The following is a 24,440-nucleotide window of genomic DNA, read 5'->3' as shown; positions in this document are numbered from 1 at the left end:
AAATTCCACATGAATTCCAGGTATGATTGTGGAAAAATGAAGTCATGGAAGTACTAGAATAAGATACTCATAAATATTTTATTTCTTTAAGGGTAAGGAAGGTCTTTCTAAGCATTATATATGTCAGATTCATTGCTAAGTGTGTAAACTAAGAATATGATTGAACTAATTTTGAAAATTAAAAAATATGTATCAAAATACTTTTATAACACAAAATACAAACTAGGAAAATATCACCTATTTTATGGAGTTACAACAGGAAGAACTCTTAAAAATCAGTAAGAAAAATATTTATTCAAAGGATACAGGAGTGCTGATTTGAAGGGGCACGTGTACCCCAAAGTTTATAGCAGCGCTATAACGCCCAAATATCCATTGACTGATGAATGGATAAACAATATGTGGTATATATACACAATGGAATATTACCGGGCTATCCAAAAGAATGAAATCTTGCCATTTATAACAACGTGGATGGAACTAGAGTGTATTAATGCTAAGCAAAATAAGTCAGTCAAAGACAAATACCTTATTTCACTCATATGTGGAATTTAAGAAACAAAACAGATGAACATAGGGGAAGGGGATCAAAAAGTAAGATAAAAACAGAGAGGGAGACAAAGCAATTAAGAGACTCTTAAATACAGAAACAAACTACAGATTGCTGGTGAGATGCTGGGTGGGGGAATGGGCTAAATGAGTGATGCACATGAAGAAGGGCACTTGTTGAGATGAGCACTGGGTGTTATATGAGCACTGGGTGATGAATCACTGAATTCTATTCCTGAAATCATTATTACACTATATGTTAACTAACTTGGATTTAAATAAATAAATATAAATAAATAATTTAAGAATATGTCCCAGTAAAAGGCAAATTCACAAAAGGTAAATTGAAATTTGAAATCAATGTATAGAAAAATCAACCTCACTAGTAAACAATATAAAAAACCAAATAAGGAGATGTCCTATTTTGTCCGTCAGATGGTACATTAAAATTAAAAAATCACACTGAGTGTCGGAACACTCATTTACTGCCAGTGGGAATATAATCAGTACAATACTTCTAGACAGGTATTTGGCAAATATATCAAAAACCTGATAAACATGCATGCCCTTTGAATCAGCAGGAGAAGGAGATCCACAGATGCACATTCAAAGACAATGCTCAAAGCATGGTTCGTAACAGGAAAAAAAAAAATGTGAACAAAGTAAATACCCAACAATGGAGGATTATCTTAATTAGGATTGCTGTAAATATATAGTGGAATATTATGAGGCTATCAGAAATAATGATGGAGATGTGTATATAAAGATGTTCATGATAAACTGTTAAGTGAAAAACACAGGTTACAGAACTGTATTTATAGTATGATCCCATTTCTATGCATATACCTACTTAGAAAACAATCTCAAAGAATATACATCAAAATTTAACACAGTTTAGCTCTAGAATTACGGAAGGTTTTCTCCTTTTGTTTCTGTGCCTAACGTAAACTAGTTTTTCTACAGTGAAAGTGTGCTATTTGCATTATAAAACTAACTAACAAAAAAAGTATATAGAACTATAGCTTTAAGTATAGCTTGCAACTAAAGGCCAAAGGTGTAGGGAGAAAGAGTGATAATGGAACTCTACAGTCAGGATTGGGTTGATGCTTCTAATGTGAACAATGATGCAGAATATCCCCCACTTGTCTGCAGATCATGTATTTCAGATTGCTAACTTGTATACCCCGGCTGCTATGAAACATGAAGCAGGCTTTGAAATTCAAGCATCATTTTGAAAATCAAGTATCATATAGAAATTCAAACTTACGGCCATTACAGTTAGTTCTCCTGAGTATCCACAAAGTTAGACAAAGCAAGGAATCTTAAAAAATAATAGATGATGGACGTGTTTATAAAAATGCACAATTTTTTTTTAACTTGTCAAGTATTATTCCTGAAGCAAGAATTAGTTTACATGTTTCAGATACAAAGCTTAATGGACTTAACTGTATACAAAAGCACTTGCCAAAAACATTTTTCTGTAAATTAAAAGAGGAGCAACCATATTGTTGTTTTTTTTTTTAATGTTTATTTTTGAGAGAGAGACAGAGACAGAGCACAAGTCGGAGGAGGATCAGAGAGAGAGGGAGACACAGAATCTGAAACAAGCAAGCTCCACGCTCTGGGCCTCTGAACAATCAGCACGGAGCCCAATGTGGGGCTCGAACCCACAAACCTTGAGATCGTGACCTGAGCCGAAGTTGGATGCTTAACTGACTGAGCCACTCCAGCACACCCACCATGTTGTTTAACGTGAACAGGCAGGAAGCCTCCAGGTGCCACACGACCTCTCTCACAGCCTGCAAGATCCTTGATCAACTGGAGCCTGGCCTAGCACTATGCCCAGGAGCAATCTGATTCCAAGTCAAGAGGCATTTACAGAGCTCTACATTAACAAGCACTTAGAGAAAAAGAAAACAGACATTGAGTGAGGGGCAGCTTCTTGCCAGATGCCACGTTATTAGCTTATACCTCTTACTCAACTTAGTTCCTCAAAATCTGTGTGTGGGGGGGGGGGTGGCATTACCCTCATTCCGGAGATAAAACCAAGCCCAAGAAAAATGAAATTTTCCCAAAGTGTCACAAGTAACAAGTAGTAGAAGAGAGATTCAACCCAAATCTCTCTTGCTCAAAACTTTATGCACTATTCAAAAGGCTGTAAAGACCAATTTGATTCAGGCACCCTAAAGCAACAGGAGGTTGGAAGGTAGGGAGGTTAAGCAAACAAGACTATTAAGCCAGAATGCCCGGGTTGAAGTCCCAGCTCTGTCTCTGGTTAGATGTGTGGCCCTGTACATGCTTCTCAACCTGTACTCAGTTTCCTCCCCTGCAAATTAGGGGTAATAGTAGTATCTGCCTCATAAATTGTAAGAATTCATAAAAGTTAAGTATAAAGGATCAGGGATTTTTCTTGACATGTAGTAAGCATCAGTGTGTGGGCCTTGTGTGGTCACTTCGCGCTCCACTTTCCAAAGTTGGTCTTCATTGTATTCCCCACTAACCTTGTCTCCCAGCTTTCTCCCTGAAAGCTCCTTAAAGACCATGACTCGGATCCCCAGCTCAGCGAATGGGACCCTGCTTGATGCCAATGCTTCCGGAGTCAGCTGTACGCAGGCTTTCTGGAGTGCGAAATCTGCACACATTCAGACTCTATTTTGCTGTGCTCCGGCAGCCTATAGAGTGCCCCCCCACGAGCCTCTGCAGGACCTCAGCAGTGCCGCCTCCCACTTGTCCCCCCTCTCAGAGTACACTGCTCTGCTTGCAAACTGGCAACATGCACTCCTGTCTCTACCAGTGGCACCTGCCCTTCTTGGAACAGATCCTACTTCCAGATTCTGGAGGTATAAATTTGAAAACGCACCCACTCTGATGCACAAATGCCCACTAAGCTTACGCTTGCACTCAGAGGGAGACAAAAGAGGTTTCTCAAGCTAGAGAATGCGTGCCCCTTCTCATCTCCACAGTACCCTGAAAAGATGGGAACTATAAAGGTACTTCATTTTAAAAACTGAACAATCTGGGGGAAAAAAAATCAGACCAAATGCTCAACATTCAATTCATGCCAGTAAGTGAGGTATGTCCAAACATGGTACGATCGTGCACTAAGAAGTTACAGAAATTAGTATATGAGACAATGCTTCCTATACACCCTGGCTCTGTCAGCTTCTTTCCTTTCTGCCAAAGTACATTCACTAGGCTGTACCCTATGGCAGATACATCTTTCAAAAAAGATTTGCAGCGTAATACTTGATTTGAAATCACCTGCAGATCTTTCACTGCTTTTTGCCGCCTCTAATCTTATGTTAATAAGTGTTTAACGCTACCTCAGAAGTTCAAATCCATCCCAATTACCTTTAATGCGATAGGCATCTCCCTCAAGGAAACAGCAAAGCATTTATGAGAACACAAGGCTGTAAGGAAAAGTAAAATATACTGATGCTTTAAAGGACACATCACCCAACTTTGCTAGTGCCCTAGAAATGGAACAAATGACTTCTTTGGCCTCACCATTTATCCAAAATTTCTGTGCTTTGTTCTGAAATTCCCAAGTATTGGCATTTTTATTTTGCTTTTTGAAGATGAGGACTTTGTATCTACATTCTGTCTTTCACCCAGTCCTCAAAACTACATTTCACAATGTGATAGCTGGCATTCAAATTTCAGATATCATGAAAGCGAAACAAAACCCAACAGTGATTTTTCAAAAATGTATCCGTAGACAAGATGCATAGAGCTGTTGTTGGATTGTTACTGGAAGGAACCACTGTTGGACAAACCACATTTGAGTCTCTGTCCCAAAATGATGTCATGATTTCCAGCAGGACTCAATAAATATTCAGGATGAAAAGCCAAGACTTTTTTGAGCATCTCCCAAAGGTGTAAAATCTACCCTAAGAAGTATTTAAAGGAGAAAACAAGTATAAGGCATAAATCTCTTTAAACACTATCTTGTTCAGATAACCAGCCTGACACTAGAAACAATTACAGAACACTACAGTCTATAATTAGAGCTTAATACATTGTGTGGTACAGCTAATAAGTTCAAAAGTAATTAAGAAAAAGAAAAAAGAGAGAAGCTGTTGTAGGCTAGGATCAAGAAAAACAAAATGTACAGTTTTCAAGTAGACCTTTAAGGGTGTTAAGTGTAAGGATGAGCAGAAAAGGAAGGGAATGGCATCCATGCCCACAAGGAATAGCATAGGGGAAACAGACATGAAATCACTGAAGAAGAGGCAGAAACTAGTACATAGGTATATAATAGGTAAAGTGTGGCAGGTTACAAGGGAGAAAGATAGTCTTCTCTACCAGAACACAGAGAGGATGTGTTACAAGGAATAGAGGGAAATAGCCTGGGATCATTAAGTGGAAAGGAGATGATGGGGGGGCATTGGGTGCCAGTTGGGCCTGAATGATATGGCAGGGCCCTACTTTAAGAGGTATATTCAGGGACACCTGGGTGGCTCAGTCAGTTGAGCATCTGACTTCACCTCAGGTCATGATCTTCTGGTTCATGAGTTCCAGCTGCAAGTCAGGCTCTGTCCTGACACCTCAGGGCCTGGAGCCTGCTTCTGATTCTGTATCTCTCTCTCACTCAACACCTCTCCTGCTCGCTCTCTCTCTCTCTCTCACTTTCTCTCAAAAATAAATAAACATTAAAAAACTTTTTCAGAGAGGTATATTCAACCAACAGAAGATGAATTAATGGGAGGTGATCTGATTCACTGGTTTGTTTTCCCACAGAAGTCCTTATTTTACAGCATAAATTGTAAAGATCAGGTCTTCTCATTATTTCTGAAACATGGAGTGATTACAAACATTCAGAATCTCAGTTCAAAGAGCATTAGAAATGTATTTGTTACATTGTTTTCATAAGAATTAAATTAGGTTTTGTATGAAAATTAATATATAGAAAGCACTTTAGTAAACATTCTTTTCCCCAATAAGCTATTTCAGTATTTTAGAAATATTTAAAGATGAATTAAAAATAAGATTCTGAGGGGCGCCTGGGTGGCGCAGTCGGTTAAGCGTCCGACTTCAGCCAGGTCACGATCTCACGGTCCGTGAGTTCGAGCCCCGCGTCGGGCTCTGGGCTGATGGCTCAGAGCCTGGAGCCTGTTTCCGATTCTGTGTCTCCCTCTCTCTCTGTCCCTCCCCCGTTCATGCTCTGTCTCTCTCTGTCCCAAAAATAAAATAAACGTTGAAAAAAAAAAAAAAAAAAAAAAAAAAAAGATTCTGAGATTTAGACAAAGCTGATATACACAAATGTCCCAAAAAATTACAGAACAATTACACTTTGTTTTTAATCAACTGTCTGATCTTATTTTGGTGTAATCAACATAAATCCAAGACTACTTCTCATTCCCAATGACTTCATAAATGAAAGAGTATACTGAGTTTTGACTCCAAATTTAGATGAGAAAATTATAATAGCATCTCTGCTGTGTTTATATAGACTCCAATTAAGCAATAGATATATCTAGTATGGGGCCTCCATCCATTCATCTTTTCTTTAAGAAAATTTTTTTTTACTGAGCACCTGCTAAGTGCTAAGCAGTGCTCTGGGCATTGGGAATACAGCAGTGAACAAAAAGATCAAATCCCTATGTTTATTTACCTTCAATTCTAAAAGAAGAAGACAGATAAAAGAGTGACATGTAAATAACATACAAGTAATATAAATAATTAATGATTAAAATATTACGTGAGATAGTGATATGTGCAAGGTCAAAACCAAAATGTGTACAATGAGTCAGGGATTGCAGTTTTAAGTAGAATGTCCTGGAAGAGATTCTCTGAAAAGATACCATCTGAGTAAAAGCCTGAAGCAGTGTAGGAGTGAGCCCTCTAAGTGTCTACCAGTGTCCTGATGTGTCTGCAGCAAGTCAGGGTAGCTGGGGCTGAGTGAGCCCGGGACTGAGGAGTAGAGTGAGATGAGTTCAGAGAAGTAACAGTGTAGTTAGAGTTCTGGAAGGCATATACTACAGCAAATCTCTGAGTATATGGCCCCTTGTGGAGCAGGAAGGCATAGCAGGTCAGTGGTTGGCCCTTAGAGGACACACAAGCCCTGGAAGAGGCAGAAAATGGCACCATGCTCCAACCTAGCAATAGCCCGTTGTGCCCTTCCAGCCATTTTCAGTGGCTGCTTCCAACACCTAGTCTCAGAATCCCCTCTCGCCTAGTATACTAACATGTAGCAACCATGAGGGATATAATAAAGTAAAAATACGATAATGGTAGGATTGAACATCACCAACAAATCAGAGTACAGTCCACAAACTAGCCACACTACAAACCACCATTTGAGAGTCACTATCCTAGAAGTGACAGGACATTCACTATCCAGCTTGCAGGAGATGCCAACGGGGCAGAAGGTGCCAGCGAGGACAGATGGCATCTGCAGGAAGCACCTCACTGGGGTGAGGCAGCCAATGATAATCGTAAAATGGTGAAGGAAGAGGCAACTTGAATTTGATAAATTAAAACCAATTTCTGAGCTCCTCCCCTTTCCATCCAGGGATACAAAGCCAGGCTGGTTGGATTCATTTTCACTGACTACAGGAAGAGAAATTTGTGCTGGAAACCTCCATCTAGAGGCAGATAACCCTGCCAGGAACCATTAGAAAGCCTGCTTTCCCCAAAGCAAAATATTTTTCTTAATTAGAGTTAGTGGCCTGGGCACCTGATTTGCCCCCTCTTGTGCACTATAACTCTTATACTTTAAGTAATTAATAAGGAAACTCCTAAGGATATGAAGCCTCCCACTTCTTGGTGATGACCAAACATAATCATACTGTTGAAATATTAAAAACATGGCCATGTCATTATTTTCTCTCTGGGTAACAATGGGGATTTTGGAAAGGCTTCCTGTTGACAATTCTGGCACTCACCTAAAACACAGAAATGCTAGAAAAATGTCAACATTTCAACCTCACAAAGTGCCTGTTGTTGTATGGTATTATATAAAATAGAGAAACAACCAGGACGGTAATGTCACAGGACGATGAAATATCACCGTTATCTTATGGCAATTCCCTCAACATCATTTTATGGTGGTATTTTTTCCCCAAAAGTAGTTTGGACATAGCATTTATTTCCTGAGATGGGTTTGGAAGTTACTGCACTTTTACTGAGACCGAGTGCCAAAAGGAGGGAGAGGAAGAGGGAGAGGGACAAAAAGAAAGAGAAATTGGGGGAGACAGAGAGAGGGAAAGAGACCAAGACTGCAGACATAAACTGGCTATGTTTTTTTTTTTAATTATCTTCAACCTAATGAAGTGTTTGCTTTAAATTGGGAACTTCTTGCAATAATTACCTTACTTGAGAATTTAATCAAAGCTACCATAACATGATCAGAAACCTTCCTAAGTACATCACTTATTTGTAAGTAATTACTTCCCTACTTGTGCAGCTATAAGGTAAAATGCACTCAAAACAAAAGAAAATGCACACCAGTTCAAATGCACAGCAAGTGCAAATTTTGAGATTCATACTTAGAAGCCACAAATGTCAAAGTAGCTTCTCACTTGTGAAAAATAAGTAATACTGCCAGTTTCCTTAACTACTCAACAAATGGACCCAATCTGATCTTAACCAGAGTTTTCAGTAAAATTACTAATTGTGATAAGTTACAGCAATATTTAGGGTTTTCTTAAATCCAGTAATTCTGGCAAAGAGAAACAGAACTGAAAAAAAGTATACGTAAACCCTCAAGGTTTTCCATGACTTCTAAAAAGAAATGTTCCTTTTGTTAAAAAAAACTAAAGCTTTTTTAACCTCATTTTTATTTTTATTTGAAAAAAATGCTTTTATTTTAAAAAATACAGGCTCATAAAATTATAAAATTGAACTTAAAATTTGAAACAGCAAAGTAACAAAACCCATAAAACCTTAAGTTCTTAAAACAGGGAAAATGAAACTGCATTCCATCAGGAACCCAATTAAATTATTTTAGACCTACTCCTCTGACAATTTAGCAAAAGAGTGAAGTCTTCCTCTACAAATGGATCTATAATTGAGGACAGAACTCCCCCACACACACACCAAAAAAAAGAGGTACTTAAAAGCTATTTGGTAACTGCCCAAGAAACCAGAATGACTGTTTCAAACACCATTTCAAACCTCACCGCAAATACTTCACAGCATAATATCAGTATTATAGGGTTTCTTTGGGAGAGTGGGGGTTGTTGTTTTTCCTTTCTTTTGCAGAAAAATTAGATTACGGCGACGATTTTCTAGGGGACTAGAGTGTCAGAAGGATTGAGGGGCAGCCTGGGTGACCGAGACCAGTTTCACTTCGGTGCTCCCTTTTCCACCAGCTGAATTTCTAGTGGATGATGTTAGGCACAGCTGGGTGGCCGGTCGGGAAATGGCCCAAGCTGAGCAGTGGTGGCGCCACAGCGGCTGGCAGCCGCACCGGCAGGGCAGGCAGGACGCAGAAGGAGGGGCCGCGCGCACCTGCCGCTCTCCTCCTGGGCGTGGGCGTTGATTCCTGACCCTGCGGCCGGGCTCAAGCCACACAGGAGCCCTCCCCGCACCAGAAGATAGTGCAGACCGCTAACAAAACCGTCATTCCGGAAACACTGCACCTAATGTAATACTCTGCGCTCGGGACCACTCAATAACAGCTCGCAGGTGCCAGGGAGGCAGTTCTTTACCGGAGACGCTGAAGCACTTGTGTGTGGACGTTGAGCGTTTCCCGCGAGGGAAGAAGACGACAGGTCAAGCAGCCTCCATTTTGCAGACAGGAGAACTAATGCACCCGGCAGCCCCGTCGCAAAAGACTAGGATATATCCAGAACCCGTTTCGCGTGGCACAGGTCTCTAAGTTGTACTGAAGGGAAAGCTACTTCCTTCAGAAATCGTGAGGAGTTTTGGGTGTATATGTATACGAATACGTAAATGTATATGTATATCTGTACATGCATGTATACATGCATATGAAACCTATACACATATGTAAATACACATATATGTAGTTTCCTCTTTCCATATTATCATGTTAAACTTTTTTCCGGATTTGCTACCGTATACACACAGAAGGGTTGAAAACAGGACAGAATTAGAAAATCAACTAAAATAATGTACTTATTATGTAATGTATGCGAATCCCTACTCCCACCAACACGTGGCCTGTTCATTTTTGCCTAGTTTCTAGATGAGCAGTTTGGGTCCTAGTAACATCACCCACCTTGAGGGTGCAGTTTTTAAATACTAGCACCCCCAAAACTACATAAGTATGGGTCCTGTAACATTTCCTGGACATTTCTTTATTTAATAGGCCCTGAAAATATGCTTAGGCTACCCGTGGACTCCACGAGGAACTTGCAATTCTTCAGACATGCAATTTGTGTTTTGGGGATGTCAGAGTGACTGAAACAGCCTCACAAATTCACAAGCTCCCCAAGCATTACTTGTAGAGGAAAAATGTCACTATACATCATTTTAAGAATGTAAGTAAAAATTATTCTCATGAATTTAAAAAACAAATTCATTTTTAAGCGTCACTAAATTCGTAGTGGTTTTTGTCATTATATATTCCTCAAGGCACACATTCCGAAAATATAATTACCCTCATGTGTAACTGTGGGCTGGATTTAAGGCCTGGCTTCTCACAGAAGAGTATAAATGGTTTGGGAATTCTGAGACAAACCGATTTAAAGTTAACCCAGGATTCCCCAGTCAGAGACCCTGGTTAATCTGCATACCTGCCATCCTTTCTCTCTTTTCTGGAATCAAAAATCTTAACTTCTGGGGCACTTGGGTGGCTCGGTTGGTTGAGCGTCTGACTTTGGCTCACGTCACGATCTCACAGTTCATGGGTTCGAGCCTCACATAGGGCTTTGTGCTGACAGCTCAGAGCCTGGAGCCTGCTTCAGATTTTGTGTCTCTCCCTCTCTGTGCCCCTCCCCCAATCACACTCTGCCTCTCTCTCTCAAAAATAATAAATGGTAAAATTTTTTTTTTTTTAAATCTTAACTTCTGATAATTCTCAGGGGGATACTTTTCCATGTTTGACAGCAGAACATATGCCTTCCAATGACTAAAAAATCTGTACCCCAATAGTGATGTGGGGATCCTGGAAGAAAGAAAGAGACTCTACTTTGGGTATCATCAGGGGTGAGCAAGAGCTAAGCCTCCTTTTCAGAGTCCATTTTTTTGTTAACTTCATGAAAAGAGCCTGCCTAACAACATTGCCAATATAGAAGATGGGCAAGCAAAGCCAAAAGAGGTAGTGAGAGTGGTGTCTGAGTGGCTCAGTCAGTTAAGGGTCTGACCCTTGGTTTTGGCTCAGATCATTATCTCATGGTTCAAGAGTTCAAGCCCCACATCAGGCTTTGTGCTGACAGCATGGAGCCTGCTTGGGATTCTCTCTCCCCCACCTCTCTCTACCCCTCCCTCATTCAGGCACACACACTCTCTCTCCTCTACAAAACAAACATAAATAAACTTTAAAACACAAGAAGTAGTGAGAGACAGGCTTAGCTGAGTGACACCATTTAAACATGTGTCACTAGGTGCACCTGGATGGTTGTTACATTGGTTGAACGTCTGACTTTGGCTTAGGTCATGATCTCAGGGTTCACAAATTTGAGCCCCTCACTGAGCTTTGCACTGACCTGGTGGAGCCTGCTTGAGATACTCTCTCTCTTTCTCTCTCTGCCCCTCCCTGACTTGTGCGCTTGCTCTTTCTCAAAATTAAAAAAAATAAACTTTAAAAAATAAACACCTGTTACTACATTTGTCCCCGTTCAACTTAAAATTAGGTGAGTCAAGGAGCACCTGGGTGGTTCAGTGGGTTAAGCATTGGACTTTGGCTCAGGTCATGATCTTGCAGTTCATGAGTTCGAGCCCCACATGGGGCTCTGTGCTGACAGCTCAGAATTTGGAGCCTGCTTCAAATTCTGTATCTCCCTCTCTCCCTCTCTGATCCTCCCCCAATCAGGCTCTGTCTTTCTGTCAAGAATAAACAAACATTTAAAAAATTTAAAACAATTATATGAATCAACAAATTCATTTTTTGCTTAAATTACTTCAGTCTGCTTTTCTGTTCCTTGCAAAGAAAACCTTGCCTAATACTAGAGGTAAACAAAATGTTTGTCACTGAAAAGATCTCATTTAAAAAACTGATTTGTGGGGAACCCGGCTGGCTCAGTCAGAACAGCATGTGACTCTTGATCTCAGAGCAGTGAGTTCAAGCCCCACAATGGGTGTAGAGATTACTTAAAAATGAATTAATCAACATTAAAAAAATTGACGATCAAAAATTGAAAAAAATGGATAATCACTGCGCTACAGCATTTTCACACTGTTACCCATGTCCTTATTCCTCAGCTTTTCTCCTTTCTCAGTTGCTGTAATGCAACACTCTCTTAGTTCTTCTCCTAACCAAGACTATGGCCGTTCCATCTTTGTCTCCCCAACTGTCCCTCAAGTGTGCATGCTCTGGGTTTCTGTACTCAGCTGCTTCTCTTCCCCATGTTTTTCCCCCTTCAGTTTCATCCAGGGGCTAGTTTCCTATTACTTTCCTTGTTGCTCCTGAACTCCAAAGGTTCATCGGTCTCCTGACACCTCACCAGTCTTCTTGGATTGTCTTGTTTTGGGAGTCGTTTTTAGACTCTCCAGGCCTTCCAATGCTTTCATGATTCTAGAAAAAGCTAGATGGAGTATCTGTCATCCAGTTTCTCTAGAATTCTCCCCACTGACAACAGGATACCATTTAAAGCTTTTTCAACAGACAAGAAGACCTTGAGTACCACAGCCACTACTTTCCAGAGTAGCTTTATCTCCTGCCAGTTTCCTCTTCGTACTTTGACACACCGACAAGTCAGTTCTTTCCATGCCTCTGTCAGAGCATATATTCCTCTATCTTCCTGCACCACCCCGTCCCTCCTGATTGCCTGGTAAATGTCCATATAGCCTTCAGAGACTCCTCCAGAGATATTAGCCCCCTTGTTTGTAGACACCACAGGACCTTATGCTCAACACTTCAGAATTATCAGGTTACTATATTATAATTTCATTTTCATGTTTATCTTCCCACTATAACTGAAATTCACTGAGGGCACACGTAGTGAATTTTTCTTGGCTCCCCCATGCCTATCATAGTATATGATGCTTAGATAAATAGAAGGGGAATTAAATCTTCCCTCAATTTATGAAATGTTGCAGAGGCTTAAATGCATTTCCTTTCAGCTCCATCTCCTGGGAGAAATGATAAGATATGAAATAAAATGTTTCTGCCTTGAAAAGGCAGCACTTACATATGAAGACTTTATTAATACCACTTCCTACCTAGCTTCACAACCTTCCAAAACCACCCAGAATCACTGTAAGTCATGGAAAGACAAGGGAACTTCAACTATTTCCTCAAATCCACACAACCTCAGTTCTACCCCATAACCCAGTGCACATTCCCATTCCCTTCCTTAAATTCACGGAAAAGTGACAGACTACTTTGACATTCTCTCTCATTCTCAATGCTTTAAATTTTATATGCTTATATAACTTATATAGAATTCCTTTTTAAAAAAATGTATCCCACAATTGTTACCTGGAAATAAGGTAGTGGGCAAAGAGACTTTTTTTTTTTTAATGTTTATTTATTTTTGAGATAGAGAGTGCCAGGCAGGGAGGGGCAGAGAGAGAGGGGAACAGAGGATCCAAAGCTGGCTTCACCCTGACAGCAGCGAGCCCCATAAGGGGCTTGAACTCACAAACCCTGAAGTCACAACCTGAGTCAATGTCGGAAGCTAAACCAACTGAGCCACCCAGGTGACCCAGGCACAGAGACCTCTCAATAAACTTAATAAAAATGAATTTAGCAAAACTACCAGACTCCATTCTAATAAGGCTATTATTCTTCTCCGTACTTGGCAGCAAGAGTTCAAAGTTACATGTTAAGTGCAAAAGTGCAAACTGGAGCGTGAAAGAGTGACATTACCAGGGATGCCACACTATCATGGTATATCACGGCTATTTTAACCACAGGGCAGGGTTCTTCACTAGATAGAAGACAGATGTCTTTGGTGATCCGTAATACTAATTTAGAAAGGAGAAAATACCGCTTCACAAACAGGAGTTGGACTTAATAGCTGGTATTTAAAACCCTAAATCTTCGGAGGAAGAAAACCTCTGAGGCCAAACCTCTAAGCCCCAGAGGTCCTCAAGGCCAGCAACACTTGAACTTCCCTCCTCTGAAAGGAGAACAAAGCCATCACCCGAGGCAGTCATTATTGTAAAATCTGTCCTTGTCCTCTCCTTCACACCACTCAGCGTGATCTCCTCTTTGCCAATATTGGCCCAACATCGATACCAAAAACAAAGCAAAGCAAAACCAAACCAATCTTTGCTTCCACATTTTAATTTCTAAGGTCGGCTAACGGTATTTCTCGGTTAGGGCTGATGGAAGGACAGTGGTGTGATTCAGTCTCTGGCAGTAGTTCCTATGACTCATTTGGTGACTGAGTCTGAAGCGGGCAGAATGTAACATCACCCCTTTCAATTTCAGTTAGAAATGCTGTTTGGGGACATCTGATTCCCAGGACACACACAGCAAGAACACAAAAGGAAAAGAAAAACAAACAAGGAAAACAGAAAATCTCATTAGGCGGAGCAGGTAAGAGATTTTAGAGCAGAGGTGAAGATTACTTGCAACTCTCCCTATGAGTTATCCTTACAGCTATTTATAAGGATATTATTTTTGTTTCCTCTACAAATTGTATGACCTGCAAGAAATTAATTTGGTATATGGGTCTGCCCTCACCCTAACCCTCAAAGGAAGAAAACTGCAAAAGTTAATTAGACAGCAATTGCTTTTGTTTTTATAAGGGCTCTTTATTTTACAAGGAAAAGAAGTTTTCTTCAAATTACAAATTTCCCTACTGAGTTAGAATATGATGTGAAGAGTCTTATTCATGCCTCAATCTGGGGGAATGTCTCTTCTATCTAGTTCTTAAAATGTGGACTCTGAACAAGCAATGGCAGCACAACACCAGAAGCTTATTAGAAATGCCAATTTGAGTCCCATCCCAGACCTACAGAATCATACACTCAGGGTGGTAGATCCCAGCAATCTGTAGCATAACAAGCCCTCCAGGTGATTCTGATACATTTCAAAGTTTGAGAACCTACAGATCCCAAGAAATATTTTGGGGATGGAATAAGGAATGAAGAAATAATGAGTGCCCTAAGAAGTGCTTACTGCTAAAAAAAATATTCCATTTGGTGATGGTTCAAAAGCAACCATGTTGTATATCTGCCAAATTTATCAACTGTCTAAACACTATTATCACCATAAGAATTCTAAACCCACGTTGGAAAAACTTTGGACAGGAGAGGGGTCGAGTCCTGAATGACTTAAAACAATGTAATATAGAGGATAAAGACTTGGGAGATTCTGGGCCCCATGTTTTACCCCAAGGAGCATCTCTATGGACCAACAGGAAGAATCAAAGCAGAGCTTTGTTCAGACCTGTGTAATATAGAGATCTACAAGGGACCTTAAAAATCCCTGAAAGCCACTTCCAAATAAGAGCCTAGAACAGCATCTTAGATCCCTGATTTCGCTTAGGTCTGCCATGATCCTCTCTAGACCTCCAGTTCTAAGAACAGGAGAAAAAAGTTTCTGAGATCCCCATTATAGTTCACATTCAACATATAAGCATTGTGTCTCTACCTTGTACCAGGTACTTTCAACCAACTCTCTGATAAAGACTTTCAACAACCAACTCTTGTAAGTCAGGCATTTTGTTCCCTTTGTAGTATACATCTATTATTTGTGTCTGCCCAGCACCTTATCTCCCTCCTCCTGGCAAGAGCATAACTACTTCTTTGTAGGAACTATTCCCTTCTTGATTTCAATCCAGGGTTAATAATAATAGTTTTTCTCTCCTCTTTGTTCACATAGGTAGACAGATGACTCCCCAGAATCTTGTTACATACCTAAGTGAAGGGGACAGAAAATCACTTTTTTTTTCCTTTTGAGATGCTCAGCTGGGGTGTTCTAAGCCTGAAGCTGCCAGTTGCCATGTCTCTTTTTACATAAAACCCATCTGCTGTCAGTGAGGAAGAGGCCAACACAGAGCAAAAAAGCAGAGATAACAGTATCATGTGGTGACGGGCCCCTAAGGTCTCATATGTGCTAACAACGATTAGGTAGCTATTCTGATTATAGGACCTATCCTCCAACCAGATCAGCTTTTCTTGCTTGAGCTAGCTTAGTTTTCGGCCACGTGCAACTGAGTGAGAGTCCTAAGGTATCACATTATGAATGATTAAAAAGATGTAAAGGATTAAGTATATTGCCCAAAGTACATACTTAGAAATTGGAAAGACAGGACACCCAGCGCTTCATGAAGTCTTCAATATGTTCCACTATACCACAGAGAGTAATTTTTAAAAATAAGCCTAGGGTCTTACTGAATACATTATGCAGTGACTGGTTTTTCAAGTCACATATTTAAACAGAATGCAAAAAGCATGAACCATAGAAGAAATCGTGGGAAGTTGGATTTCATTAAAATTAAGAACTCTGTTCATCAAAAGAAGTATATTCACATATTTATCAGAATACATAAACACACATCAGTAACAAAAAGATAATTAACAGTTAAAACATTTGAACAGGATTTTATAAAGGAGGTTTCATAAAAGCCAGTTAGTATATGAAAAGGTACTCAACCATCATTATTCAGCAGGAAAATGAGTACTAAAACTGTAATGACATACTACCACACATTCACCAGAGCAACTAAAATTAAAAACACTCACAATACAACATATTGGCATAAATGCAGAGGAATGAGGTCTCTCATATATTTCCGGTGGGAAAGAAAACTGGTACCACCCTTTTGGGAAAACATTTGACAGAAAGTAGTAAAGCTAAATTATTCCTACCTTATGAACATGCAATCCTAATTTGTGTTCTAGCTACTAAAAAATAATGAGTACATATGGCCATCAAAAAACTTACCAGATATTCGTAATATCTGAAAAATGAAAACAGAGCAAATGCCCATCAAGAGGAGAAAAACTTATCCATATAGTCAAATACTATACAGCAAAAACAGTCAAAACCAAGCTAAGGGAAGACAAGAATGGTGATACCCAATGGTGAGAAGGATGGCTTTTAAATCTTGCTTTGTATCTTAAACCAGAAAGTAGTTACACAAGTGTATATATATGTAAAAAATTGCTGAACTATACACTGAAAAATTATGTACTTTTCTATTATACCCTGTTTAACAAAAAAAAAAAAAAAAAAAAAAAAAAGAATTGGGGTTCTCGGGCGGCTCAGTCAGTTGAGCATCCAACTCTTGATTTTTGGCTCAGGTCGTGATCTCACAGTCGTGAGATTGAGTCCAGCATCGGGCTCTGCATTTGGCACGGAGCCTACTTTGGATTCTCTCTCTCTCTCTCTCTCTCTCTCTCTCTCTCTCTCTCTCTCTCTTTCTGTCCTTCCCTCACTTTCTGTAAATAAATAAATAAATAAATAAATAAATAAATAAATAAATAAATAAAATTAAGAAAATGCTACAAACATACCCTAATTGTCTATGGTTTATTATTTTTAAAGTTATCCTTGAAGACTCCACAACATAGAACCCCAAAAGGGAATAGAATTGAGATCATTTCTAATGAGTTCCAATTTCTGCCTAGGTAAGTTGTATAACACAATAGAGTCTAGAAAGTATTTATGTATTTCAGGGTTGTTTGTGGATAGGGTGTGATAAACTGATGAAAAGAAATAATTTACACACTGTTAATTCACTTTTCTAGATCCACAAACTCACCCCAAGTTTAATTTCAATGCTCCTTGAAAATAGGGGAAAATATAACTCATCTCATTCAGCTTCATAAACCCTTTCTATGAACTATAGATACTGGGCAAACTCTGTTTTGAGGAGTACTGTGTTATTAAATTACTATTTTATTAATATACCCACCTCTTCCAAAAGCACCCTCAAATAATTATATTTTCTCTGTGTTTTCAAATGACCTTAGAATAATCCATAAATGACAGAGCATTAATGTAAGAGAATATACAGCAGCCTTATTATTTCTAACTAATCATTAAAGTGCAATAAACATGACAAAAAGCATGTCTAGGCAAATATACACACTCACAAATATTATCCAATCTCTTTCCAAACCTCCTGCATGCTGACCTTATCAACCCAATTAGATGGTTTCCCATTTCCAAAGCAAAGTTAAAAGCAGTAAACATATCATTAAGAAAAATGGGCAAAGGTTAGCTTCCTGCAGAATTGTTCTTAGAATAATTGTATGATTTTTGTCAATTTGTTTTGAGAAGTGACAATCGCTACTGGAAAATAGTCTGTTTTATGCTTCTCTCACTGACGTAATAGAGCAGGCACTGCTGAATATAACATTACGGAACTGGAAGGGGTCATAGAAATAATTCTTCTTCCTCATTCAAAAAGTGAGAAAAACGAGGGCCTGAAATTTTTAATTATGTGCCCAAGACAGATATTTGAGGGATACCTAAGTTTCCTTACAGATATAATGTAGAATCAGTCTATGAGCTCCAAAATGTAAATGAAAAAATATATACACCATAAAGCAAATTTTACTTTACAAATTGTGAGGAGCCTGGCAAGGTCCTTGAGTTTTACAACCAGTGATTTATTTTGAGAGAGAGAGAGAGAGAGAGAGAGAGAGACAGAGAGAGAGACGGAGGGAGGGAGGGAGGGAGCATATGTGCATGCTAGGAAGCGGGGGAGGGGCAGAGAGAGAGAGGGAGAGAGAATTCCAAGCAGGCTCCTAGCTGTCAGCACAGTGCTTCATGCGGGGCTCCATCAAAGGAACCATGAGATCACAACCTGAGCCCAAATCAAGGGTCCAACACTTAACAGACTGAGCCATCAAGGTGCCCCATTTTTCTAAATGATTCTTTGGGATGATCTTCCTAAAGCACAAGTTTTACCTTCTAATACAATCCTCACTGCTTATTTTAACTGAGTTTCCTAGAAACAGTTGCTGACACTAAGAGTCACGGGAAAGGCATTTATTAGAGTTTCTAGGAAATACAAGAACAGGAAGTAAGAAGAAAAGGGAAAGGAAGGAAGTCAGGCAAGGCTGAAAGATAAAGCCCCATCCACAATAGATGACACTGGCTCACTAATGCAAGGGCAACCTAGAGACGGAAGTCCGTGCTATTCACAGTGTGGTTTGTAGATCCCTATGGTCTGAGAATCAAGTGTGTCTGGTCAGTGATAACATGCTGGCAGCTAAGTCACTAAACCCACTGTTTATTTCAGCTGACATTTCTTTCTTGAAACTGTTTCCTTGGGAAGGAAGCAGCATGTAGGTTTCCCTTCTGCCACAAACTGATTGTGTCCTGGATGGTACGAAGTTTGCAGATTGGCTACTTTGAGCGCACTAGTGGAAATCACACCTGGCAATTGTCCTGATCAGGGGAGAGGAAGCTGCATTATTCATATCCCATCATCATCAATCAGTGCTTAAGGACTTGCCCGGGGGTATAGAGTGAAAATGCCAAGGCATTTCCAGATCTTAGTGAGGAGAGGGAGAAGCTCCGGCAGGCTGAGAGCAGCCTGTCCACAAGGAGACATGGTACTCCCTGTTTGCTCGGAGTAAAGTGACACCTGTGCAAGGAAAAGGCAAAAGACTCCAGGGTGATAAGGGAAGAACATGAACACTGCTCAATTGCCTGGAAAGTCCACACTTTGTCCTAGAGCACGATGCTTGCTACATCCGGTCTTCATCTTTTCACTTTTCTAATTACATCCCATCCCAATCCATCTCAGTCTGCACTAGTGGTTTTCAATTTTGCTTACACACAGGAATCACCTGGGGAGTTTTTAAACTACTGATGCCTGAATTTTATACCCACCCATCCTGAGTTTATTGTCTAGTAAGGCCTAGGTGGTGGGATTTTTAAGTTCTCTCCCTAGGGTGATTCTGTAATACAGCCAAGATTGAGAACCACCACTCTAAGCTTTTATATTAAACTACTTGCAATTCCCTGGGTTTGACATTGCACGGCTCTGTCTGCCATGCCACGAACGCTGCAGAAATACCCTTTCCTCATCCTTGCCTTCTGAAACCCAATATTCATTTAAATTTCTATTCCTCCTTAAAGCTCAATTAAACCTCCATTTTCTCAGTTATAATGGTTAATAAACACATGGCCAAAGCATTCAGTGTATTTAGCACCTAACCAAAGTGAAGGAAATGTACTTTAATATGTTGTATTTGTATACAATGATTTTAACCCTCTAAAAAACAACATGAATATGTGAATCATAAGCTTTTATCTAGATCATTTCTAAAACCTCAGAATAAAGAAATAATACCAAATACCAAAGAAAAAAAAACCTTTGTGTATAACTCCACTGCATTCCTTAAATGAGGAGAAACCACCTAAACGTTCATCATGAACGGAAGAGTTATATAAACTATGTCGTAGTCCTACAGGGAAATATATCAATTGAAAACAATACTTCAAAAGAGTTTTTAATAATCCGGAGAACTGTTTATACTGTGACAAACCAACCACTTACATATATACTCAGTTTATAAAATTGTGAATATAAAACATTCTTATCTATTTTCCAAAAAAGCATTTAAAAAGATGGGAATAGACAAAAAATAAATCAACTATTACTCTGAATGATAGTATTGTGAATACAAAAATTAAGATATCATTAATATTTTCTTATAATTGCTGTTTTGACTTATTTAAAAATTAAGACTATACCTTTAATATTTCCCAAGTATTAATTTCTCTTATTAATTATAACATATCACAAATGTGGCCCTTGGATTACACTTTATATATTTTTTATTGTTTGCTTATTTTTGAGAGAGAGAGAGAGAGAGAGAGAGAGAGCGTGGGGGAGGGGCAGAGAGAGAGAGGGAGACACCGAATCTGAAGCAGGCTCCAGGCTCTGAGCTGTCAGCACAGAACCTGATGTGGGACTGGAACTCACGAACTGCAAGATCATGACCTGACCTCAAGTTGGCCACTTAACTGACTGAGCCACCCAGGTGCCCCATACCTTATATTTTTAATTGGGGTTTAATTTACATACAATAAAATCTTCAGAACATAAATGTGCTGTTGAATTGGTTTTAACAAAGTTGTGAGAACAGTTCCACTACCCAGAAACCTTCCTTATAGCCATCCCTCCTCAATCTACCTCCCACCCCTATAAGAAGCAACCACTAATCTGATTTACATCAATTTAAGTGAGTTGTGCCCACTCTAGAACTGCCTATAAATGAGATCATAGCCTATGTACTTTTCCTTCCTTTACTCAGAATATTTTTTGAGATGAATATTATTGCATTTATTAGTGGTTAGCTCCTTTTCATTGGTGAGTCATTTCCACTGTGTGAATATACCACAGTTTGTTTAGTCAGACTCCAGTTGATGAATATCTGGGTTGCTCCAGTTTGGCTATTATAAATTAAGCTCCTATAAGCATTCTTATACAAGTTTTTATGGGCATTTGTTTTTATTTCTCTGGGATAAATACCTATATTTTAGGCAGCCTCCAAGATGGCACCTAATGATCCTTGCCACCATGCATCCCTACCCCCTACTCCATATACACACATTGAATAGGGCTAATCTATGTAATCAATAATATATTAGGAAAAAAATAGACATGAGCATGGTTTTTAAGGCTACATCATAAAAGCTGCCACCTTGCTCTCTCTAGGATCATTCACTCTGTGGGATGCCAGCTGCAAGGAGGACACTAAAAGGAGGAATACGCCAGAATCCATATGGCAAGGATCTGAGGCCTCTTGCCAACTGCCACCCTCAACTTGTCAGTCATAAGAATATGCCATCTTTGGAGCCGAACCTCCAGCCCCAGTCCAGCTTTCAGGTGACTGTGGCCCTGGCCAACACACTGACACCTCATGTGATATCCTGTGGCCAGACCACCTAGCTAAGACAGCTCCTGGATTCCTGACCCTCAGAGACTGTATGAGATAATAAATATTTACTATGGTTTTAAGCCATTATGTTGTAGTAATCTGATGCAGATAACTAATACAATCTAGGAGTGGAACTCATGGATCATAGAGTACATATATGTTCAATGTTTTAAGGGATACTAAAAATTTTCCAACTACACTACCAGAGTTAGGATTTTTCCCTATTTTCACCAACACTTGGTATCATCTGTCTTTTTTTCTTTAGCATTCTAGTAGGTGTGTAGCCGTATGTCCCTGGGATTTTAATTTAGATTTCAGAGATGACTAAAAATATTGAACATTTCACATGCTTATTATGTATCTTATATTTTATGTATTATTGATACACATTTTATACGACTGTAAAAAACACCTTCCATGGAGCTTGATAGTAATCAGGGATTAATAAATGCTTTATTAAAAATTAATAAACAGGGGCGCCTGGGTGGCTCAGTCGGTTGAGCGGCCGACTTCGGCTCAGGTCATGATCTTGCGGTCCATGAGTTCGAGCCCCGTGTCGGGCTCTGTGCTGACAGCTCAGAGCCTGGAGCCTGTTTCAGATTCTGTGTCTCCCTCTCTCTGACCCTCCCCCGTTCATGCTCTGTCTCTCTCTGTCTCAAAAATAAATAAATGTTAAAAAAAAATTTAAAAAAAAATTTAAAAAAAAATTAATAAACAGATGAACAGGTTTTTCCCCTCAAAACTTATGAACAGAAGTAACCCTGAGCTATTTCAAAAATAGGAATTATAAAATGCACAATATAATCTATATCTTCATTACTGGGTGGTAGAAATTCACAATGAGATGTTCAAAGTTTCTCTCTCTTTCATTTCCTAGGAGAAAATATGTTGTCGTTCCCCTTAATTTTCTATTAAGGATTTTTCTTGCTCACTGCACTTGGCATTGTGCTAAAAGTCTTACAGTATAAGCTAGGAACAGAGTAACCCTGTTAGGCAGACCATGGAGGCAACCATGAGTTATGAGTTAAATTAATAAAATCAACACAAAGTAAATTAAATCTAGTATCTGAAGAGATGGCCTCAGAAGATGTTAACAAAGACAAAAAAACATGCAGACCTTGAGCATCATCTAATTAACAACATAAATATATCTACAGATACAACTTGCTGTTAATGGTGAAATGGTCATATTAGAAAGAGATAAAAGGTAACCAGGGAGCCAGAATTTGCTGTAATTTATTTAGTGTATAGATACTACAACAATACCAAATGAGGTGCAAGGAACAACACAAGAGTTCTAATCACTATAAAGAGGTGTTCTCCATTGTGGGGCAGAGGTGAATCATCAGGTATGGTATCATGGCCCTGATGACAGAAGTTCTCCTTTTATCTTTGTTCAGACTCCATGACAATTTAGCTTCCCACAAGGGTATGTACTGGAGCAGACTTGAGGGTTCAGATCGCAACACAAGAAACAGTTCCCACCGTAAAACAATAAACTGACCCAGGAAGAGATGAGCTAATCAGATAATTAAGACATTCTACTCGGGTTACTGGCACGATTTCACATATTTAATTAATATGGCAAATAATGACTTCACAAACAGCAAACTTGTGCTAAAAAAAATAACTTTTCATTTTTCTATTACTGTACTTAATTCTTTTCTTAAACACCATTTTTCTAGTTGCATATAACAAACCTAGTCACTTCAAGGTATTTTTCAGTCAGATCATGGGTTCCTCTGTCATATAAAATGAAAGCAATGTCTTCTCTCATGTCTGTGTGTAGCATCTGATATTTACAGAATGGAGGCCTGGCAGAGCTGCCATATTGTAGAACTCCAAAAACACCAATCGTGGCAGTATTAAAGCTTCTTCTCAGTCAACATTTCTCTGCTCTTATGTCCACTACTTATGAGAAAACAGTGGGTTTTTCCTGTCAGTACTTAGGAAGAGATATTCCTCTCTCTCAGATTCTTTGAAGATGATAATCATCTCCACACAAATTATCCTGTGAATTCTCCTCTGACCAAAAAGCTTCTTTGGTCAAAGTTAGACAACTCTACCGATTTCTACACCATTCTGAGGGCATGTAAAGAGCTGTGTAGTGGTTACCTATTGTGGTAGAAAAAAACACCCAAAACTTAAAACAATAATCATTTTATTATGTTTATGATCTGTAGATCCAATCTTCAAGGGCTTGGCTGGGTACTTCTTCTGCCTCCCCTGGAATCACTTGGTGGTATCTGGCTGGTAGCTTGACTGGTTTGGAATTCCAAGACAGAGTCACTCACATGCCTGTTGTCTTGCTGGGATGGATGGCAGGCTCAACTTAGCTGGCCCCTGCTCCCCTCTCCAGGCAGTCCTACAGAGGCTCTCAAGCAGGATGGTCCAACTTCTTCCACAACAGCTGTCTTTTCCCTGAGGGAGCATTCTAAGAGATCCAAGCGAAAGATGCTAAACTCATTAGCTAGCTTGGAAGTCACAGAAGCTCACTTCTGTTGCATTCTTTCGGTCTGCTAAGCTACTATAATACCTTCATTCAAGGGGAAGAGAATTAGATTCTGCCTCTCAATGGGAAGCAGACAAGACTTTGTGGCCGTTTGTAATCTGGGTTGGAAAGGAAAGAAGCAACGTTTCCAAGCCTCTGTGGGGATCATAAGAAACTCAGTAAGGTTAACTCAAATTCTCTTGGCCTTCACTACCATCTCACGCCATGCTATATACCATCATCCCTTCAAATGGTGTTAAACCATCCCCGGATATAAGGAGATTCCCACCTGGGAATCCAATTCCATCCTCCCTAGGTCTTTTGTTCTACCCAAGGTGGGAGGACCCTCATCTTTACCCAGCAACCAGGACAAACAGTACTGAACAGGATAAATTTTCTTGTCTAGAATTTATACCAGGACTTTATAATTCAAAATTCAAAGGCTATTAATGTTTCTTCTTTTTCCCCT

The 24,440-nt window shown here is 39.5% G+C and overlaps 2 long non-coding RNA genes across 4 annotated transcripts in view; one reads left to right on the top strand and one right to left on the bottom strand.

The window, feature by feature from the left end:
• LOC144616886 (uncharacterized) overlaps positions 1-24,440 on the bottom strand; it is a 482,774-nt gene that overhangs the window by 180,404 nt on the left and 277,930 nt on the right. The gene's annotated exons all lie outside the window — the stretch shown is intronic.
• On the top strand, positions 9,016-21,567 carry LOC144615680 (uncharacterized). 3 transcript variants are annotated; one of them, XR_013554120.2, is made up of 6 exons: positions 9,016-9,365; positions 9,827-9,998; positions 14,057-14,164; positions 15,234-15,280; positions 17,123-17,205; positions 21,258-21,567. It is a non-coding gene; the product is annotated as an uncharacterized LOC144615680 (long non-coding RNA). The 3 variants fall into 3 exon arrangements; XR_013554119.2 differs by lacking the exon at positions 15,234-15,280 and having other exon boundaries at positions 9,021-9,409; XR_013554118.2 differs by lacking the exon at positions 15,234-15,280 and having other exon boundaries at positions 9,023-9,365.

Source organism: Panthera onca, chromosome A1 (genome assembly GCF_046562875.1).
Source record: "Panthera onca isolate mPanOnc1 chromosome A1, mPanOnc1 haplotype 2, whole genome shotgun sequence".
Classification (NCBI taxonomy): Eukaryota; Metazoa; Chordata; class Mammalia; order Carnivora; family Felidae; genus Panthera; species Panthera onca.
The sequence above is the reverse complement of the archived record's forward strand: the minus strand, read 5'-3'. Positions and strand labels throughout refer to the sequence as shown.